The sequence below is a fragment of the Arabidopsis lyrata genome (genome assembly GCF_000004255.2).
Source record: "Arabidopsis lyrata subsp. lyrata unplaced genomic scaffold ARALYscaffold_4, whole genome shotgun sequence".
NCBI lineage: Eukaryota > Viridiplantae > Streptophyta > Magnoliopsida > Brassicales > Brassicaceae > Arabidopsis > Arabidopsis lyrata.
Window position 1 is genome coordinate 11,777,735 of NW_003302552.1, and position 20,168 is coordinate 11,797,902.

Sequence of the window (20,168 nt, forward strand, 5' to 3'; positions counted from 1 at the left end):
GTGGTCTCTGATTTCAAATTATATTTGTTAGAAAAAACTAGTCCTGATTTAACTTTATAATACGAAGATTCCAAAGAGCGACACACCAACAAATTCAATACTAATCATAATTTGCTCGGCAGAAAAGAAGAAAATAACCCACTTTGGTCTTTCCTTTTTATTGATATATTAGATTTTACCCTGCGGTACACGGCGAATCGATTTTTTAGCTAAAAAATTAAATTTTAAATTGTATTTTTAATATTGTTTATTTTATTAAGTGTTTAAAATTGTATAATTGTATTTTGATTGTTAATTTTAAGATTTCATCTGTGATATTAATACCGTCCCGTATTAATATCGATCCAAATCCGTCCCACTATATAACCCTGTCCCATGAAATTAAACATCATTTTGTTATTTTTAATAATAGTTTGTTTAATATACATATAATTTGAGTCAATTTAAAAGTTTGATTTTATATATATTTTTAAATTTTAGTTAATAATAATTAATTCTATATAATGATTTTTGAATTAATTGCGTATGAAGATTAAAAATCGGATTAAGATTTGAATGCCCACGATTAAATGTAGGGATTTTTTAGATCTTTTAAGGAAATCGAATTGAATATGGATGTAATTGTGGCAAAGATTAACTATGCTTAATATATTAGGTTAAGATTTTTGGAAATGATTTTTTTATGTTAATATTTTTGATTTAATTTTGAAAATCTAAATAATTAATGTCAATAGTTTTTGATCGTAAATAAGTTGGAACTCCAGGATTTATTTCATAAATATTTCCAAAAATATATATATATATATATATATATAGATTTATAGTAATTGTAAATAGTTGATACACTCGTTTAATGACCTTGTTAGTTGTTATTTCACATCATTTTGCAAGTCATGACTAGTTTTATTCCCACTCAGAAGAATTCTTTTTAGCTCAGCAATTTTCGTCATAAATACTTTGTATGGTACTCCCTCCGTTACATAAAGAGTGTCGTTTTAAGGTTTTATTTTTGTTTCACAAAGAGTGTCATTTTAGGTTTTCAATGCAAAATTTAATGATTTTTTATGTTTTATGACTATTAGTATTATGCATATTGTTTTACTATTGGGCAGATTATATTTAGGTATATAGTTAATGATGTTTTTGTTTAGAAAAAATAAAAAATTTAATATTTTCTTAATCTGTGTGTAAAACTCTAAAATGACACTCTTTGTGAAACAGAGGGAGTATAGTTTAGGTTTTGTTTTCGACAAAATAATTTTGTCCACTCTTTAGAAATCCATCAAAAAAATTAACATTGAATGTATGTAGTTTTTTTTTGTTTTTTTTTTGTTGTTGTTTTTTTCGATAAATAAATTAACACTGCTTAGGTTTATTAGTTCTTGGTTTCTAAAAAATCAAAACTTCATTTAATCTTCCATACTAGCAGAATTTGTCAGATCAAATAAAGTATTTTTGAATAATAATTTTTTGGGGCTTTTGCAAAAATGTCACTTTTTCAATGCCGCTTTTCAAAAATACCCCTTTTTAAAAACCTTATAAAAAATGCTCTTAGAAATATAAAACTTACCCAAATATGTATGTAATATTATTAAAACATACACAAACTACATTTCTATATATCTAAAATCTTATAAATACTTTATAAATACCTTATAAATGCATTTTAAATATCTTTTAAAACCTTTAAAATATCTTGTAAAACCTTTGAAAAACTTTAAAAATCCTTTAAAATAACTTGTAAAACCTTTAAAAACACCTTATAAAACCTTATAAATACTTGGATCGAGTCTTCAAGTAGTAGTTGCAATCCATAAGTATCTTATAAACCTAATAAAACTTTATAAAAATTTCAGATTTAAAAAGGGGCATTTTTTAAAATGGACATCTAAAAGAAATATTTTTGAAAAGAGACACACCAAAAGGATATTTTTAACAATTTCCCTAATTTTTTTCATGAGTTGTACAAATGTTACTAATGGAATATGACGTTATTACTAATATAGAGTTTTTAGTCAGTTCCCTTGTATTATTACTACTATAAGATTAAAGAAAACATACGATACGATATTTTTGATTTTGAGAGAATCTAAAACCGAGAAATTAAAGTTGGGAAAATATCGTTGACCAAACAGACCAAACAGAACTAGCTTGTCCGCTAAATCTTTTGACAAACCGGTAAAAGTGGATCAAAGAGATAAATGGAGGAATCTAGACCGATCGATTCACACGGTCAGATGTAGAATCGACCATACACGTGGCAAAACATGGGAGACATTCACGCTTAACACGTAACTGCCTTGTCAACTTAACAAGACCGCTCCGAACAAAACAACACACGTGTGGGTCCTACCGCACGAACGCGACGTGTGTGCAACGTTATCAAAGATCTCTGTCTCTTTCTTTTGCCTCTTTTTTTTTTCTTTAACAAATTTTTGAAATCTTATGAACCAACTAATTCCCTAATTATATTAGAATCACTCGTATTTTTTTTCTTCCATTTCATTTCGTAAATATTTCCTCTATTTTACATAAAATGATATTTTACGATTTTTTAAATTTTAATTTAAGTAATGTTTTCAAAATTTTGTATATTTAAATTTTTTGATAATTTATATTATACAACATTATTTTTATTGGTTTATTAGTTTTAGTTCATAATTTTTTTATAAAAATTTAAATTAAATGAGATTTCTATTATTTTTAATTTATGCACAACCGTAAGCACCATTTAAAATGAAATACATATTAACCAAAAAAAAAAATCCTAATTGGTAAAACTCATCATTTAACTTTGATCAACATGACACATTTTTTACCCGATTGAATAAACCACTGAACCATATGTTCTTGATTATTCTAAATATTTGTTTTGAAAAAAATAATGGACCTACCCGATTTCCTATATTCTCTTAATTTCATCTTTTTTTTTTTTTTGTTAATTCTTTTAGTTTTATCTTAGTTATTGAAGTTTTTGTTTATAGACAATGAAACAATAAAACTGTTGCATGTTGACAAAAAGAGAAACATTAGTATTTGGCTATTTGCAATAAGTGTATCAACATATTAGCGTGTAATTATTAACAATATGAAAATAGAAATGTCGCAAAATGGATGATGACACCAACCGAATCATCTATGTTAATTAATTTATATGGTTGGTGAATTTGATGTTATTGACAAAGACTCAAAATGTTTTTTTTTTCCTTGTATATTAATATGGTCTTGGATCTTGTGCAAGTGCTTTCTTTCTGTCTACACTTTGGTTAATTAAGTATTTAATTAACATTGTCATTAACAGCGTTTGCTGAGTTCACTAACCTATGTGTCTACAATTTTGACTCATTCAATTGTTTTAGTTTTCAATGTCTAATTTAATTATTCCGGACCATCTGATCTATCGGGACCTTAACCAAATTAATGAATCATTAATCATGATTTTAATGTGTGTGAAGCATGTAGCTAGTTTTTAAACAAACTTCTCACATTTGTTTATTGTAAAAGAATAGAAAAATCAGATCTGCCTAACTAACCTTTCGGGTATATACTCTTAAGATAACAGTAGTTTAACAAAAATATATCCTAATTATATTAACTAGGAGATAATCCGGGCTACGCCCGGTATATATTTGACAACTAATATATTTGGAGTTTTGAATTATCAAAAATCAACTTATGTGTTATCAATTTGTTCGTATGTGATTATAAATATATGAAAATATTGTTTTAAATTAGATGTTTTTATGTATTCATACATAATTAAAATTCTCATAAATCTTTTATACTTGATTGTTCTATTTTAGTAACCTTCTTGCCTTTTATTCTGATATATCTTGTTCTTGTAGCGATATTGTTTTTAGGCGTCTCATGAATAAGCAAAATAATTAGTTTATGAGCCAATTAAAGTTAATCATAACTCATAAGTTCTTCTCAAAAGAATTCCTCTACCTAACCAAATTTTATTAATATGTGCCACTTCGTATGTACGTCCTGCAACACCCTCCATTTATATTGTTCTTTTTCTGACTTTTTACTTCCTAAGGATAAATAAATATCATCTCCATGAGTAAGTCATAAACCCATTGCACAAATCCGTCAAGGTCTACTAAGATATTAAGATAGTATTTTTGATTTTTCTTGAATCAATTATAAATCATCTGCTTGCTTGTTAAACATTATACAACTACTTTGATCAATTTATCAGAACAACTAAAACCAGACATCTATTATTAAGAACACAATTATTTGTTTGGTTGTTAACACTCTTAGAATGAACCATGAGGTTAATAAACAAACATTAATTTTGAATCGAAGAGCAGCATACACACGATCTGGCAGCAAGTAACTAAACGATCAAATAAAATAATCAAACTATCACAAAAAGTATAATAATTCTAACGAATACTATGATCAAACATTAGAGCTAATTTGACTAATATTAGAAGAATGCCAAACATTTGAGCTAACTTGACTAATATTAGAAGAATGCCAAACAAAATTCCAATGGATCATCAAATGACAAACATAGATAAATATGATACTACTTTGATCAAAAAAAAAAAAAAAAAAAAAAAAAAGAAGATAAATATGATACTACAGATTGCATAAGATCACAAAAGTAGGTAATGAAAAAATCATGAAGCTTTTGGTACTTTCTTTTTAACTATACGAACCTGAGTAGGAAGCTACAATTGCTGTCTCAAAACCTGCAAATGACTTAAATGTGTAAAGCTACCACAATCAAAAGATTTTAAGAGTCAACCTTGGTATTAATGTGAAAACAAAATCAAAGAAAGAAAAGTAGAAATTTAATTAGACCTTATAATCTCTACAGATTCTCTCTGGCTATCAAGCAATTTGAGGTTTCTTTCACATTCATTTACCTCTTCGTTGAGATTTAGTTTTTGTCTACGGCTAGTTACATTCTTTTATATCCTCAACTGCCTCTTACCATACCCCCAAATGTGATTCTCTACACCTTTGTTTTCTCTAATTCTATTGTGTTCTCAAATTTTGTGTTTATCAAACTGCCATACTTTTGCATGCAACAAACTGAAGGAGATTATAAAAAAGGAGTTCCTTGCATAACAGTACATACCATTTATATATGCATCACATCTTTGTCATAGGAAATTATATAATAAAAGTTCAAGTGTTGATATAAGGTTTCTATGTAGAACTTGTACGTTACTCCGACGAAGAGGGAGTCAAATGATTCTCTGGCCTGAAAGCCTTTTTTGGCCGGGACTTATAGAAGTTCTCCAAATGCAAGACTTTAATACACGTGTTTACCAAGCGCAAGCTACCTGGCGATTCTGGCTACGTCGGAGATTGATAAACCGAACTGAAACCATATTTCAAAACTGGGAAACAAAGATTATAAACATAATATCATCATAAAATAGATAAATCTATTGTGAGAAGTTAATGTATTGTAATAGATCAGACAATAGAGGGGGAAGAACAATTGTAATCGAGTACCTGAAACAATTATTAGATCAATAACAATTCGTGAGTCCCATGATCCCATCTCCACATCCTTCTATACCTAATCATTTGTAAACCCAAAAAAGGAGAGCATCCATGCGTCTAAAATTATTGATCTATCGAGAGTGGAGACAGAATGACGACCTAACACTCTTTTATAAGATAAATAGATGGCGTTTCAAGTGCCCTGGCCAAGAGCGTTAAACGGAGGAAGGGAAACGTCCAGGTAGGGCTTCTTGGTGACGTCGCAAACCCGAGGAGAAATCAAATGGCTGACATGGCATCTTGGAAAACGAAGCGACGAGGAGAGGAGATGATGTGTGATCATGTGGCATCTTTTGATTGGAGATTTGGTATCACACACGAGAACGATTTCTCAAAGAAGATAGAGCATTATTAGCCCATGACACGTGGCAAGCTTAAAAGAAACTTGATTTAAGCTGATGTGGCTAGACTTAGAAGCCTCAATTATCATCTTTTATTAGTAAGAGATTCTGAAATGGAAGAAAAGCCATGCATAGGGTGGGGGAGTTTGGAAAATCTCTTGACTCCACTACAAGAAATATGTTCATCATTAGCGCGGAAAATATGCTATCATACATATAACATAGCGAATTTACAAATGCTATGACATCGGCAGCTATGTTAGGAGTCACCCATACGATAGCATTTTATGACATGCTACTATTGATCGTTCAATTATAGCGGGAATAAAATGCTCTAATATACTATATTATAGCACACGTTTAGTGTTATTTTATATTATATTATAGCATTTTATATTTGAATATAAATTTTATTTGATTTATATATAATTATTATATTTGAATCCTGTTTTGCAAAATAAATTTAATTAAATTTATAATATAATTTTTATATTTCATAAATCATCAACATACATAACAGTATTTGTTACATTATCCATTTTTTCATAACATAATACCAAGTTTTAAACAAAATAAAGCTAACATCATAAAAACAGACTTCCATCTTGTTTTCTCTATGTGTTTTGCCTTGCCGTTAGCATTCCCGTGCATAATCCCTCTATAGTCCTTGTCTTAAAATCAATGCTGCATCAAACGTCATAAAGATAACAAACTTAGAGAGACATCTAGAAAAAAAAAAAAAAAAGAGAAAATCATAAATATATCACAGTCTCTAATCACTTTACATGGTTAAAGAGATTCAAAACCTTGTGATGAAGCTCGTGGTGAAAGAGCCATCAGAGAACCTTAACAACTTTTATAACACCTGCAACAAGCCTATCTTCTATTGGTTTCTCCTTTTACTCATGTACGTTTGTCGTTTGTCAATTAAATCCCATTAAAACGAGACCAGAATTTCCCTCACCTGAGCCCAGACATAGCCGCAAGGCCCGCAACATCTTACTTAATCTCTGGCCTAATTTTCCAAGCCTAATTCAACAATCCAGAAATATTATTCCATCTCATTAATTGTTAATATGAATCAACAAGTAAAAAAAGTAAAAGAAACTATCAAAATAGGCATTAGGTTATGTAACATGATTATGAGCAGATGCCTGAACTTGTGTGCTTTAAGTACCTCCATACTCAAAATTAGAAGACATGTGCTATGGCTTGAGGTCTTTTCCTCTGTGAATTTTGGTCACCTTCGGAATCAAAGCAATTCGGAACATGAAAGAAATAAACAGAGAAGCATAGTTTTTTACCTGAGCAACTTCTTTATCCTTGTGGCATACTCCAGTGACTGTAACAACACCACTAACTCTGAGACAACGCGCCGGTAAGAAATCTGACTCTTTCTCCATTGGTTTCAGTAGTTCTGACCGGCAAAGCTCTTGGCTAAGTCTCCACTTAATTAATGTTAAAAATATAGCTTTACAGTTGTATTAAGTCCAACGATACGAAGAAAGTGACTGCCAATAATCAAAACAAAAAAAAAAGATTAGAGAAATAGCTTACGTTATGTACATCCAAAAACAAAGACTTTCTTCCTATATAGCTTTATTTTTTCCTCCAATGCTTCCTGACACACATATAACACAACATATATTGGTAATCATAAACATCACTCTACTTAACATAAGAGAAACTTTATAGCAATTATTAGAGAACACCAAGTCACATTCTTTTATGTTCTTATCACCACACATCGTTGTATATTAAAATCAAGTCAAACCGAAACATATTACGGCTTAATAACAAAAGATGGAGCTCATGAACTTATGCTTTCTGTTATCAATTATAAAAACAAAAGAGGGTGGTCAACGGCTTGTGTAAGAGCCTCATAATTCGGAGAAGAACCAAGAGCAATGTACAAAGTCTCAAAAGAAAAACAAGAAAAAATGAAACTAAAGATTCACTTACAAATCCAAACCAGAAACTTATAAACCCTAATCAACAACAAAATTAACCCGAAATTTTGATTAGATTAAAACGCCGAATCAGTAACACAATTTTCAACTAAGCCATCGAAATCGAAAATCTCCAGATTTAAGAAAATAAAAATAATGTGTAGAAGCGCAAGAGATAAAGAGACTTACATAATCCCCATATTTTAAATTTACATGAAGACTCATATGAGACCGAGAATTTATATCCTCCGACGATTCCGACTTCGCCGGAGCACCACGACCATGCCTCATATATGTAGATGAAGATCTGAACGAATCATCGTTATCCCATCCACCATTACCAGAATCTCTACCACTGCCTTGATACAACGGAGGACTTCTTATCCATCCCAATTATCTAATGATAGGGTAGATCTGATATATTTGTATTTGAGGAAAGAGATCGAGGTTGGGGGAAGCTGGAGAGGTGAGATAGGCGCAAGCGATAACAGGTGGTGGGATTGAGGGAGGAGGAGAAGTCGGAGATATGGTCATCACGGCGGATTTAATCAGTAGATTATGAAGAAGAAGAAGAATTTGAAGAGGAAGAGAGCGAAGAGGTATCCACGGAGAAGTAGAATGAGAAAAGATAAGAAAATTTAGATTTTGGTTGGTAATATGATTTTTTTTTTTTTTTTTTGTTAGGCGCTAAATGTAAAATTTTCGTTAAGTGTTGGTTGTCCAAAGTGATTTTAGCTTCCCACTTTACTATTATTAGTCTTAGCGTTTTTGAAATGTTATGATATAGTTAGCGTTTTTGAAATGCTATGGTATAGTAACCAAATTCCGAAACCCATTTTTAATAGCAATTACGAAAACCGTGCTATCGTCATGTGCTATATATGTTCATATTTTTTGTAGTGCTCCATGGGGCAATATTGAAGATGTCTTCAATATGGAGGAGAGGCACACCCACAGGCAAACCCCCTTCTTGATTGAAGATAGCAACCACGCATAAAGCCTCCATATCGGTAAGATCACTAAACCCACCAAAGCAGTGATGAGGCCTGTTTTGGTGCAAAAAAAACTCGGCTAATTTCCTGTGATTATCACCGCAATAACCTCTGTGATATCTTGGGAGATAGCATCCCACAAGCGCACACCTCTGTGTATAAAGGGATGGGTGTCGGTAGTGAGAAGAGACCTAATAAAACACCAAAGGAAGAAGAGTATAAGTATTTTGGGTCTTAACCCTAAACATTAATTATTTTTAGCCCCAAAAACCCTAAAAATTGTGATCATGGAAGAAAAGAATTTTGACACCAATAATATGCAAATCATAAACTAATAGTAATCAAAATAAACTAATAGTTATTAAACAAACTTCTCACATTTGTTTATTGTGAAAGAAAAGAAAAATCAGATCTGCCTAACTAACCTTTCGGGTATATACTCTAAGATAACATTACTTTTTTAAAAAAATATACTGACTAATTACGATAATTATTGAATGGAGTATAATGTTTCTTGTCTTCCTCCTTTAGACCAAAAAAACCACAAATTTTTAAAACAACATTAAATTACGAGTCAAGAAAAATATGAAAGGAGATATGCACAAATCTTCTTCAGCGAGCTACAACATTCAATCTTTCATGTTCAAACTAGAATTTCACGGTTACAATCATCATATATTTGTATTGCTCTACAATTTTCAAGCTCATAATAAAAAATGATCTCGGTATATATCAAAACTATAGAGTAAACCTACATATCCAAATCACAAAAGGTTTTTGTTTATGTTTACATAAACGACTTTGTTTACTCTCTCCCTAAAATTGTGAGTTCAAAAATATAATTCAAATTTTAATTAAAGGTTCATATGTTTTCTGTCATTTTTAAGTAAAAAAGATAATACTAAATTATAGAGTAAACCTACATATCCAAATCACAAAAGATTTTTGTTTACGTTTACATAAACAACTTTGTTTACTCTCTCCCTAAAATTGTGAGTTCAAAAATATAATTCAAATTTAAATTGAACTTACTTAAAGGTTCATATGTTTTCTGTCATTTTTAAGTAAAAAATTTATAATACTAAATCAGTACATATTTGTTTTTTCGACAAGTATTACATAAATAAATCAAACTTTGGATCATCCCAACGAGTTGAAGTAAAAACAAAACAGATCCCACGGCAATCAGATTGGTACTGAAAAATAAGAGAGCAAAATAAGGGAACTTGTTTTGTTTGCTTCGAAAAACTAAGCCATTTGTTGTCTTTTTCGCTAATTGATTTCTTCTTCATCTCTACTCTCCATATAAAACCTCTATAAATTAATACTCTATAAATTAATAACTTCTCTAAATTAATAAATTCTTCCGGTCTCGAGTTGGGATCAGTGTAAAATATGGCATAAATCGATAAATTAATAAGATAATATTTTTTTTTGAAAATCCTATATAAACATATGGTCTCATCTATATCATAAATTAATAATTGTATAAACTTACCAATATATATATATATATATATATATATGATACAAATTTATATATGTCATATATGAATTACTATGATATATATTTATAATATTATATATAATTTTTTTAATGAAATATGAATCTATAATTCGAAAACAGTTTGTGTTGTTTTGTAAACTTAATAATTGCTTCTCTATTTTTAATTAGTTTTTAAAAAATATTGCTTGTATATAAAAATTTTTTATTTATAGATAGAAATTTTTAAAAATATTACAAAATTAGTAAAATCTCTCTATAAATTTATAATTATTAATTTATCGATAAATTAATACCTCTCTAAATTAATAAATTAATAAAACCTCATTATTAATTTATAGAGGTTTTACTGTATGTTTTGACCATTTGATTTTGACCTATTCAACAATCTTTTTGTCATTATCTTTTTAGTCTCTTGTAGAGTCATATATATAAACTAGGATATGACCCGCGGTATACCGCGGGTTTAATATTATATTAATTGACTTTTTTTTATTAAATTAAGTATTAGTGGTGTATAATTTTTTATGTTTTTGTGTTGTTAGATAATTTATTAGAACGTTTGTGATGATTTCTTGTGAGTTGTAAGTTTATTATATTAATAGGTATAATAACCTCATGGCGTACATAAGTTAACATCTTTTATATAAACAGTATAATTCGGTCAACCGTCAGTAATGTATATTTTTAGTTGATACAGTATAAACAAAGAATATGTAATTAAATATGGTTATTTCTGTTAAAAGTATTAGGACACATTAAAACTATTTACTTAATATAATTTCGAAATATTAGATTTATATAAATTTATTGTTTTGTGTTTTATAGATTGGAAATATAGACATATATATATATATATATGTATGAAAATATTTAAATTTTGTTTTATATAAGATCATATAAATAAGTTTATATCATCTAATTTTAATAGTAAAACCATAATTAAAATATTAAATACACAAATTAACTATATAATAAAAAGCAAAATCTCAAATACATTAGAAGCCCAACAATTTTAACTGAAGCCCATCTACTGAAAATAGAGTGCAGCCCAATATATTCCAGAGAAGGAAAAAAAAACAATTGGATGGAAAAAAAAAATGACAATTGCGTGTCGTTGAGCATCTTCTCCACCGACTGATTGAGCTTCTTCAACTCACCATTTCCTAACCAATTTCAGAAATTAAAAACCAATTCATCATTCAAGTTAACATCTAATTTGTAGCTGCATCGGATGATCGAGTTCTAGAAGACAATTTCTTTTCGAAAACTAAACATGTAAGTTTTTCTAATTCCAGAATTATAACATATATCATCGATTTCTTCTTTTTCGATCAACAAAAGTTGTTAGTTTTTCGATAGTTTGTAAATTGGAACATGTGTGCGTAGACAGCAAATTATATCTTTGAAGATCTAATCTGATGTTTGCAATTCAAATGTTTGTCATGCCATGTTTTCTACCATATCTGAATCTGTAAACGTTGAATAAGACTTCAATGAATTTGTCTGATTTCAATGAATTTGGTTGAATTCTCCGCGGGCTCAGAAAACCATCACACTTCCACCGCTACGTCGTGGATGTCATCTTATTACTCCAAAGGTTTCATCTTTCGTGTAGATGATTTTGTTTCAATTCGAAGCGATTTCTGAATTGACTCAATTTATGAGCTTTTTTCAGCTGTTTATTTGATTGGTTTGTGAATTCAATTTGGGTTTCTGAGGTTTTGTTTTGTTTTGAAAACAGATAGTGAAGGAAATTGGGCAAGACTTGTCAGATTTCAATTGTGGTCTTGCTCATGTCTTCTGTGAGTTTTCTTTCTTACTCTGCTTCTTCTCTTTTTTTTTTTTTTTTGGAATTCTTGATTAAGTAAATGTTTTTTTTTTTGGTTTCAGTGCAACACACGAGTGCTTCTTTGACAATCAATGAGAATTATGATCCAGATGTTCAGGCTGATACTGAGACTTTCTTGAACAGGATTGTTCCTGAGGTATCTATGTTCTTCTTACTTGCTTCATTAGTATTGGCACTTTGTTGGTGTCAACTGATCACGTTTTTTGGTTGAATCTGTAAATGTTGAATAAGACTTCAATGAATTTGTCTGATTTCTAACAGTGTGAATATTTTATATGCAGATATGGGATCATTCCTCAAGAGAAGCTGCGATATGTTCTAACAATATATTGAGGTTAGTTTTCAGTATGATGTAATTGGTAGTTAACTTAGTTCCGTTTTGCATATAGAAGTTTATGAAATGTTAAGTAGATTGAAGAGGAAATTCTATAATTGTTACTTAATGGTTGTTTGTGGATGCATGTTAATTCGATATATATAACTGTTGACACTGAACAACACAAAATCTGAGAGTTTAAGGAATTAAAACAAATCGTAACAATTAGCTCCTACTTTCTTAATCATAGACTTAAAACCTTTATTCTCTCAATTTGATGATAATCAATATGTTAGAAAATGGTAAATAGATTGCAAGTGAAATATAAGTCCAAATAAGTGTGGGTTTTGCTAACCATAAAGCAAACATATTGATCCCAAGGTAAAGTAAACATACCTTTTATGATAATCCTGTTTGAAATATCATTGCCGCAGAATTATCAATCGATATTCTGGAAAACCTCTTTGAAAACAACGTTTGTTGTTTGCTTTTGAATCTTACCTTCTTTGTCCAGGATAAGAATTTTCAAACCTTTTTTAGAAGTAACCCTAGATAAAGCGACATAGAGTTGGCCATGAGAAAACACTGGCTTAGGCAAATAGAGTCCAACTCTTTCTAGAGATTGACCCTGACTCTTGTTAATGGTCATAGCAAAAGCCAGTGAAACTGGGAACTGTCTTCTACGCATCCGGAAAGGTAGTTTTGTATCTGACGGTGTAATGACGATTAATGGAATCAAAACAATATCACCAATTCTGTCTCCTGTTATGACTTTTGCTTGAAGAACACGCGGGCTCATCTGAGTAACTTGAAGCCTAGTACCATTGCATAGACCTCCTTTAGGATCAATATTCCGAAGCAGCATGATTGGAGCACCAATCTTTAAACTTAACGCATGGTGAGGCAAACCTGATATCCTGATACTGTTTAAAAAATCTGGTGTGATGACAGAATTTCTAAGTGAATCGGAGTCTTCAGGATCTATACTATCAGCACTGAGAAATAACATTGCATCGCCTGTAGGAAAGAACAGAGATACTTAATAAATTAGATCTGCGATTTACTTAAAAGGAGATAAGTTAGATATATCAGAAGTATTTACTTACCATCCAACTTCTCCAACAAATACTGGTTGATTGTGTTGACATCTTCATTTGTTGGTGCTAGAATGGCTCTCTTTTGGAAGAACTTAGCATCCTTTTCTTTTAGCTTTGCTGGATCTCCATAAATCTCTAGAGTAATGGATTCAATGGGATTATCTGCTTCAGTAATTAGCAGTTCTTCAGGTATATCAATTAGAGCCTCACCGTCATTTGGCTCTGAAATTCTACCATCACCAACAGCTAAAAGCCAATCTGAGAATTCTTTAATGTCTTTAGCTTCTTCTACACTCAAATCGTTTTTTAGTAGCCGCATGTTCTTAGTGAGCTTTAGTACCTTACAGTGATCCCAAAGATAAGAAGCATTTAGGGCTGCCATGACAATTTCAGCTCTGCCAGCACCAGTGATTACAGGAAGAACTTGTCTAAAATCACCTCCAAAAACAACAACCTTTCCGCCAAACACTTTGCTATCTATATTACCAATTATATCACAGAAACTTTTGTCTAGAGATTCAAAACACCACTTGCTCATCATAGGTGCTTCATCCCATATAATAAGTTTAGCTTTCCTTATTAGATCTGCAAGGTCAGACTTCTTAGGTATTTTGCACACTGAATACTCATCGGGGGTAAGTGGTATGGCAAACCTTGAATGCGCAGTCCTACCACCTTCCAACAGCAATGAAGCGATTCCACTGGAAGCCACGTTAAGAACTATATCTCCTCTAGATCTAATAGCAGCTGAAAGTGTTTTCCAAATAAACGTTTTTCCTGTACCTCCAAATCCATAAACAAAAAAAACTCCACCTAGTTCATTGAAAACAGCACCAGTAATTTCATCATAAACACCTCTCTGCTCTGGTGTTAACATCTCTATCCATTCCGCATGTTTTTCAGTCAAATCCTGACGGTCATAGCGCATCTCATCAACGATCAAACGATTAGAATTATCAATACCTTCTCTAGTTGGGCGGGGAAAGTTTTGTATATCTGTAAGAGTACCTCCATTAAACAACAAAATTTTCTCCAGTTCTTGAAGAGTGTAGTTTTTGATTTCTGCTTCTGACAGATTCAGCTCTGCATATATTGCAAAAAGATTGATTTAACATCAACGGATTTCCATATAAATAGAACTAATCAAAAAGGTAATTAAATCTAGGCACAGTAATTAATATCTGAATTAACCTTGATTGTTGAACTCGTCCCTCTTCTTCTGTTGCATATCTTCAGCTAACAAAGGCCATACCTGTTCCCAAACATATTCTGGTCTAGAAAGAGAAGTAGACAGTAGCAACATAGCGAAAAAATTCCTCAACCAATCACCAAAACAAAACTGACTGGCATCCACCAAACTGTCTATGTATACCTGGTCATCATCTAGGATTCCACGAGCAAAACATGCTTCTTTGTAAGTTGCATAGACAACACCCTTGTATGTTTTTATATCAGCAAAACATGTTGGACCCCTGACTATGTTAAGGAGGACTCTTAGAAAGTATTCATCTTCTAGCTTCCTTGGAACATAATTAATACGACCCAAGGAGAACCCTCTAGACCTCTTGTTCCACTGCTTATTATTCCCATCCCAAGTAAAATATGCAGGGATTTCTGCATATAAGAGCTCTCGAGCACGCTTTCCATTCTTTCCAATAGCATTAAGCCTATTCAATGTCAGCCAGGCCATGAACATGGAATCCTGATTGATAATTCTTTCTAATACTTCTGTTATATCCTCCTTCCCTTTAAAATAAGCTGGTTGCTTCCCTTCAACATGGAAAGACAGCTTCTGAACAGGTGTTGATTTATGCTGGATTGGAAACTTATATATCCTCCAAATAGCCTCTGATGCAGAAACATATCTGCAGTTTTTACATTTTATCATTAATCTTAAGATGTTAAGTATATGACTATAGAATAAAAATAAGTAAAACAGAAGTCACATTACTCAATTTACCTGCAATCGAAATAATCTTTTATTTCATTCTTTTTTTTCTCCTCTGGTAATGATTCATGAGTAACGGAGCTTCCATCTATATTTGAACCTTGTTCTGTCGTTGGCGGTTTATCAGGCTCAACAACAAATGCCATTTTATCTGGACCTTTATTAATATACTTGAATAAGTATTTAATAGAGCCGGTTTGATTACACCATTCAACATTGATGTGAGCACCATATCTAACAGATAGCTTCTTATTGTAAGGGACAACATACCTATTGTCACATTGAATACCACATTTCTCAACATAGTTATCAGAGCGTCTTCTCCTATACACAGGAAAACCATCAGCCCCAACCTTTGTCATTTCCTCATATTTCTTAGGATACTGTTTTGAACACTGTCCATCGACCATACACGGAGAATTCATATTTGCTGCACCACATGGACCATGAATCATTGAATTTTTAATAACCTCATACAGCTCTGGTTCTGTCTCCTTATCTGGAATCTCAGCAGAAATCATCTTGTCAATATCAGCAGCGGTTGGAAGTTTACTTTTAGCATCCATGAATAAAAGAATGTGAGCATGGGGAAGGCCTCTTTTCTGAAATTCGACTGTATACATAGCTGAAAAAAAAAAATACACATCATTTTCAATATGTTATCTTTCACCTAATCCACTGAATTATCAAAATGAAGAAAACTTACAGGCAACAGTCTTCCCAAGCATTTTCTTTTCTGTTAGATCATTCATTAGGGAATCCAACTTGATTTTGAAAATCCTAGCAACAATGTCTGGCCGATCTTCAGCTGTTAACCCTCTCTCTGTAACGTATCTGGTAATCTCAGGCCACTTAGGGTTGCATGTAAATGTGATGAATAAATCTGGGAAACCGTAATGTTTACATATGGCCATAGCATCATAGTAACTTTGCACCATATACCTAGGTCCACCAGTGAATGAGGCTGGAATCAAGATTTGATTGCCTTCATCTTCCATATTTTTTACACCAGAGTCAGCAGCTTCTTTGATGGAGCTGTAGTTCTCACATCTGAGCTTAGACTGATTGAACCTTATGTAGCATAGCCGATTAGATTCAATAGTTGTGTAAGCGTCACAAAGAAACTGCTGAAACAACCTCTTAGATAGTAGCAGAGTATGGCACTCACCAGGCCTCTCTTGAATGCGAAAAGCAAACCACTGACGCATACTAATACACTTCTTCTTCTTATTGTTAGTGACATTCCCTTTATAACACTTCTCGATACCAGGCCTATATCCATCTTCACCATAGCAGAAAATCAGAGGATATTGTAGAGCTAGATAAGAAATGTGAATCTGGTTAATCCTTTTGAGGTGACGTGTAGTTCTTTCTTCAATAACTATATCACGATTTGGCATATCATTTGTAAAATCTCCTGGTATTAAAGCTGCAACCTCTGATGTAGTAGGCATGCTGTAAGTCCTTCCATCTACACCCTTACGACCAGAGCATATCCTCATATGAAATGGCTGGCAGTTAATATCTTTAAATCTTTCCTTCGCAATTCGGAAATTCTTGACATAAGGATTGCATAGATTGAGCATCTTCATAATGGCTTCGATTGTTTCCTTGTTCAGATTCTGTTTACCTCCACCTTGGTTGGATTCCTTGCCCTTTCTACAAAACAGGAAGTAATGAAAGAGTTTTAAGTGAAAAGATAACAGAACAACAGAAGCAGTAAAAACAAAAAAGTTAAAAGTCTTAGAAATTAATACCCGATAACAGTTGCTCTGTTTTCTACTTCATTTTCAGTGTCAACAATATATAACTGTGAATACTTAGCATAGTCACCAACTGCAGGCTTTAAACTGCCAATCAAATGATAGTTACCTCCTTGCATTCGAAACATGCTAGGTCCGTGACCTTTCGGTATAGATTTATCAACTTTTCCCCCAAGTGAGGTCATTGCAAAGACCATATTAAAGATCCTGGCATGCTTTCTGTAATTTCTACTCTGTGCATCATTACCAGTAAGAAGTTTCTTGATTAAATCTGGTGACTCTTTAAGAAAAGGTAATTTAACAGAACCCTGACCACAACAGAGTGTAAAAGTAGGATCCTTTTGATTACGTCTTTTGTTTATACGCTCAGCATACCACATTAAAGCACCACAATACTTACACTGGTAAGTAGGATCTCCATGATCAAGATAAGCTGGAAACAAAAGAAATCATATATGGTTAGCAGATATTAGATAACCATATTATTTGTCAAAGTACAATAATTAACTCAGACATACTTAATTTCATGTTCTTTCTAGCCTTGACACGTGTTTTTTTTTTTGTTTGAGTATCTGTTTGTTGTGTTTGATGCTGATTGGGATCAATTCTTGATTCTACAGTCTGAATAGGTTCTGATGAAACATCAATGTTTGCATCTGCGTCCATTGTCTGAATATGTATAACTGAACTTTCATCCTCACTGCTACTATGGTCATAATTTTGCACCACTGCTTCATCTTCACTCAAATCCACAGAGTAATTTGCATCATACATCTCTTCATCACTGCTATTTTCCATGAAGTCTGTATCATTAGTTTCTGTAGTAGAGTGTCCTATAGGAGATATAATTGTAAAAAAGTTCATTATTCAGTTAATGAATGTAGAATATCGGTCGAAAACTAAGGGTACAAATATTACCTTTATGATAAGAAGATGATCCTGCATCTGTAAAGTCTGAATGAAGATTTTTTCTGGGCAAGTTTGTTGTCTGAGAAATTAATCTCGATGGTTTCTTGGTAGTTATACATGAAGAACTACCAAAACATTGGTTCCCTGAAAGAAAATAGATTGTAAAAATGATAGCAAGTAAATAACAAAGTATCCTTATCTAAAAAAATCAAATAATTAACCTTGTCTTGGTCTTGTTTCAGAGGGTGGTGGCATAAGAGGAGTTTGACCAGTACCTAGGGTCATATCCCTAAGTCCTAATGGAGTGGATACTGAAGTAGCTAAAATGCTTATGGGAGAGACAGAAGTTAAGTGGCTTCCACGGGGTGTACCTGTATCAATTCCAGAAAATTGGTACTACTTTACTCTATCAAGTCAATGATTGCACTTTGTACAGTTATGTAAAAAAACTTGTGAATGACATAAAATGTTTAATGCCTACCTCTTACTATTGTCTTCTTTAGTGCAGACCTAACCGTTGGTGGATCCTCAGACATAACAGTTGGTATAACAGGAGTTGATGAAAGGTTAGTAATATCTTGCAAAACAGTATTGAATGCAGAACGTAGAGGGACAGAACCATTAGAGACAGGTGTATTAGAACGTGGAATACTTCTGCTAGTATTGATTGCCTCATTCCTCCGCCATCTTTTAGGTGGGGTGGAATAGAACTCTATGTTTTCATTGTTAGGTGCTGTTTTTTTACTCATTATTCCTGTTTGGAACAATTGCTAGAACTCTCTAAGCAAAAATAAATCTGGTGTTAGGATTTAAATGGTCATGGTCATATATATTATTAATTCTCTATCACAAATGATATTCACATTTCCTTTAGAGTCGGTTGGAGTATATATAGGAACAGGATATATTATCTTTAATGGTTATCTAATTTTGATCACATATATTTGAATTGATAGTATTATACTGATTGAATAACAAATTTCCGCATATATAGTGTTATCGAGATAACTAAGGAAATTGTATATTGTTTGTACCAACAGGAGATTGGAAAAAGATATGCCATGGATTCTTCAAATTCAGCATTAACTACATAGCGTTAAAGGTAAAATACTATCCTCCAAAGTAGATTTCTGGATAGTACAATTAGACCAAACTAATGATAAAATGTCTTAAGTTATATCATATAAAGAAAACGATTTACCACTGAGCAATACTTCCTTTTATGATAAGTAGAGTTGATCATATATTGTATACTTCTTGATATAGAACAAACAGAATTGAACAATAAATAGTAGATTAACCATACACTTAGTTATCAACACAACATCTACTAAACACAATAGAAACTAACAGTTAACTGTTTGTTGGAATATAAAAAGTCGATAACCATTAACTTAATGAAAAATAAGTAGTTTTGAGTCAATTGAACATGAAGTAAAAAGAAACTAAACACAAAAGGAAGTTTACATAATAAAACCATAGATAAAATTAAAAGTAGCTTCCACAACACTGAGATAAACAAAAAACATTCTTCAAACCAAATTGCCATTTAGTTCAATTGATCCAACTCCATTGCCACATCCTTCTTATCAGTTTGTCCATCTGTCCAGCAACGGCTGAAAAAATTAAAGAATCACAATAATTAATTCAGACTTCAATATATTCAATTCCTTAGTTGATTCCAGATGAATATACTTACATGTATCTCGGGATCTCAACATCTAGGAAAGTTGGATCAAGAAAAATCCTTGAACTACCATACTCACTCATTAGACAGTTCTTGCCTAAACAAAAACATTTTGATTATAATCAGTCTAATTATGTATGGTTTTTAATAAGAACAATAATATAGCACATTACATAGGGTGAAACTCACCTTCGAAATCTGAAACCCTCCAGAAACGCAACACAATGACTACTGGGTCATAATTGTAAGTGACAGAAGTTATGTGCCTAAACCATTTA

General features: G+C 31.8%; 3 long non-coding RNA genes across 11 annotated transcripts; 1 reads left to right on the top strand and 2 right to left on the bottom strand.

The window, feature by feature from the left end:
* Positions 1-5,036: 5,036 nt before the first annotated feature.
* LOC110229546 lies at positions 5,037-5,971 on the bottom strand. The gene is made up of 2 exons (XR_002332947.1): positions 5,482-5,971; positions 5,037-5,363 (listed from the first exon to the last, which is right to left on the bottom strand). It is a non-coding gene; the product is annotated as an uncharacterized LOC110229546 (long non-coding RNA).
* Positions 5,972-6,452: 481 nt separating this feature from the next.
* Positions 6,453-8,472, bottom strand: LOC110229547. Of its 9 annotated transcripts, XR_002332956.1 has the most exons (5): positions 8,012-8,470; positions 7,051-7,494; positions 6,838-6,902; positions 6,680-6,738; positions 6,453-6,557 (listed from the first exon to the last, which is right to left on the bottom strand). It is a non-coding gene; the product is annotated as an uncharacterized LOC110229547 (long non-coding RNA). The 9 variants fall into 9 exon arrangements; XR_002332953.1 differs by having other exon boundaries at positions 6,680-7,100; positions 7,178-7,494; positions 8,012-8,472; XR_002332954.1 differs by having other exon boundaries at positions 6,680-6,902; positions 8,012-8,471.
* Positions 8,473-18,352: 9,880 nt separating this feature from the next.
* LOC110229555 lies at positions 18,353-19,017 on the top strand. Its single transcript, XR_002332965.1, has 2 exons — positions 18,353-18,596; positions 18,707-19,017. It is a non-coding gene; the product is annotated as an uncharacterized LOC110229555 (long non-coding RNA).
* Positions 19,018-20,168: the final 1,151 nt, after the last annotated feature.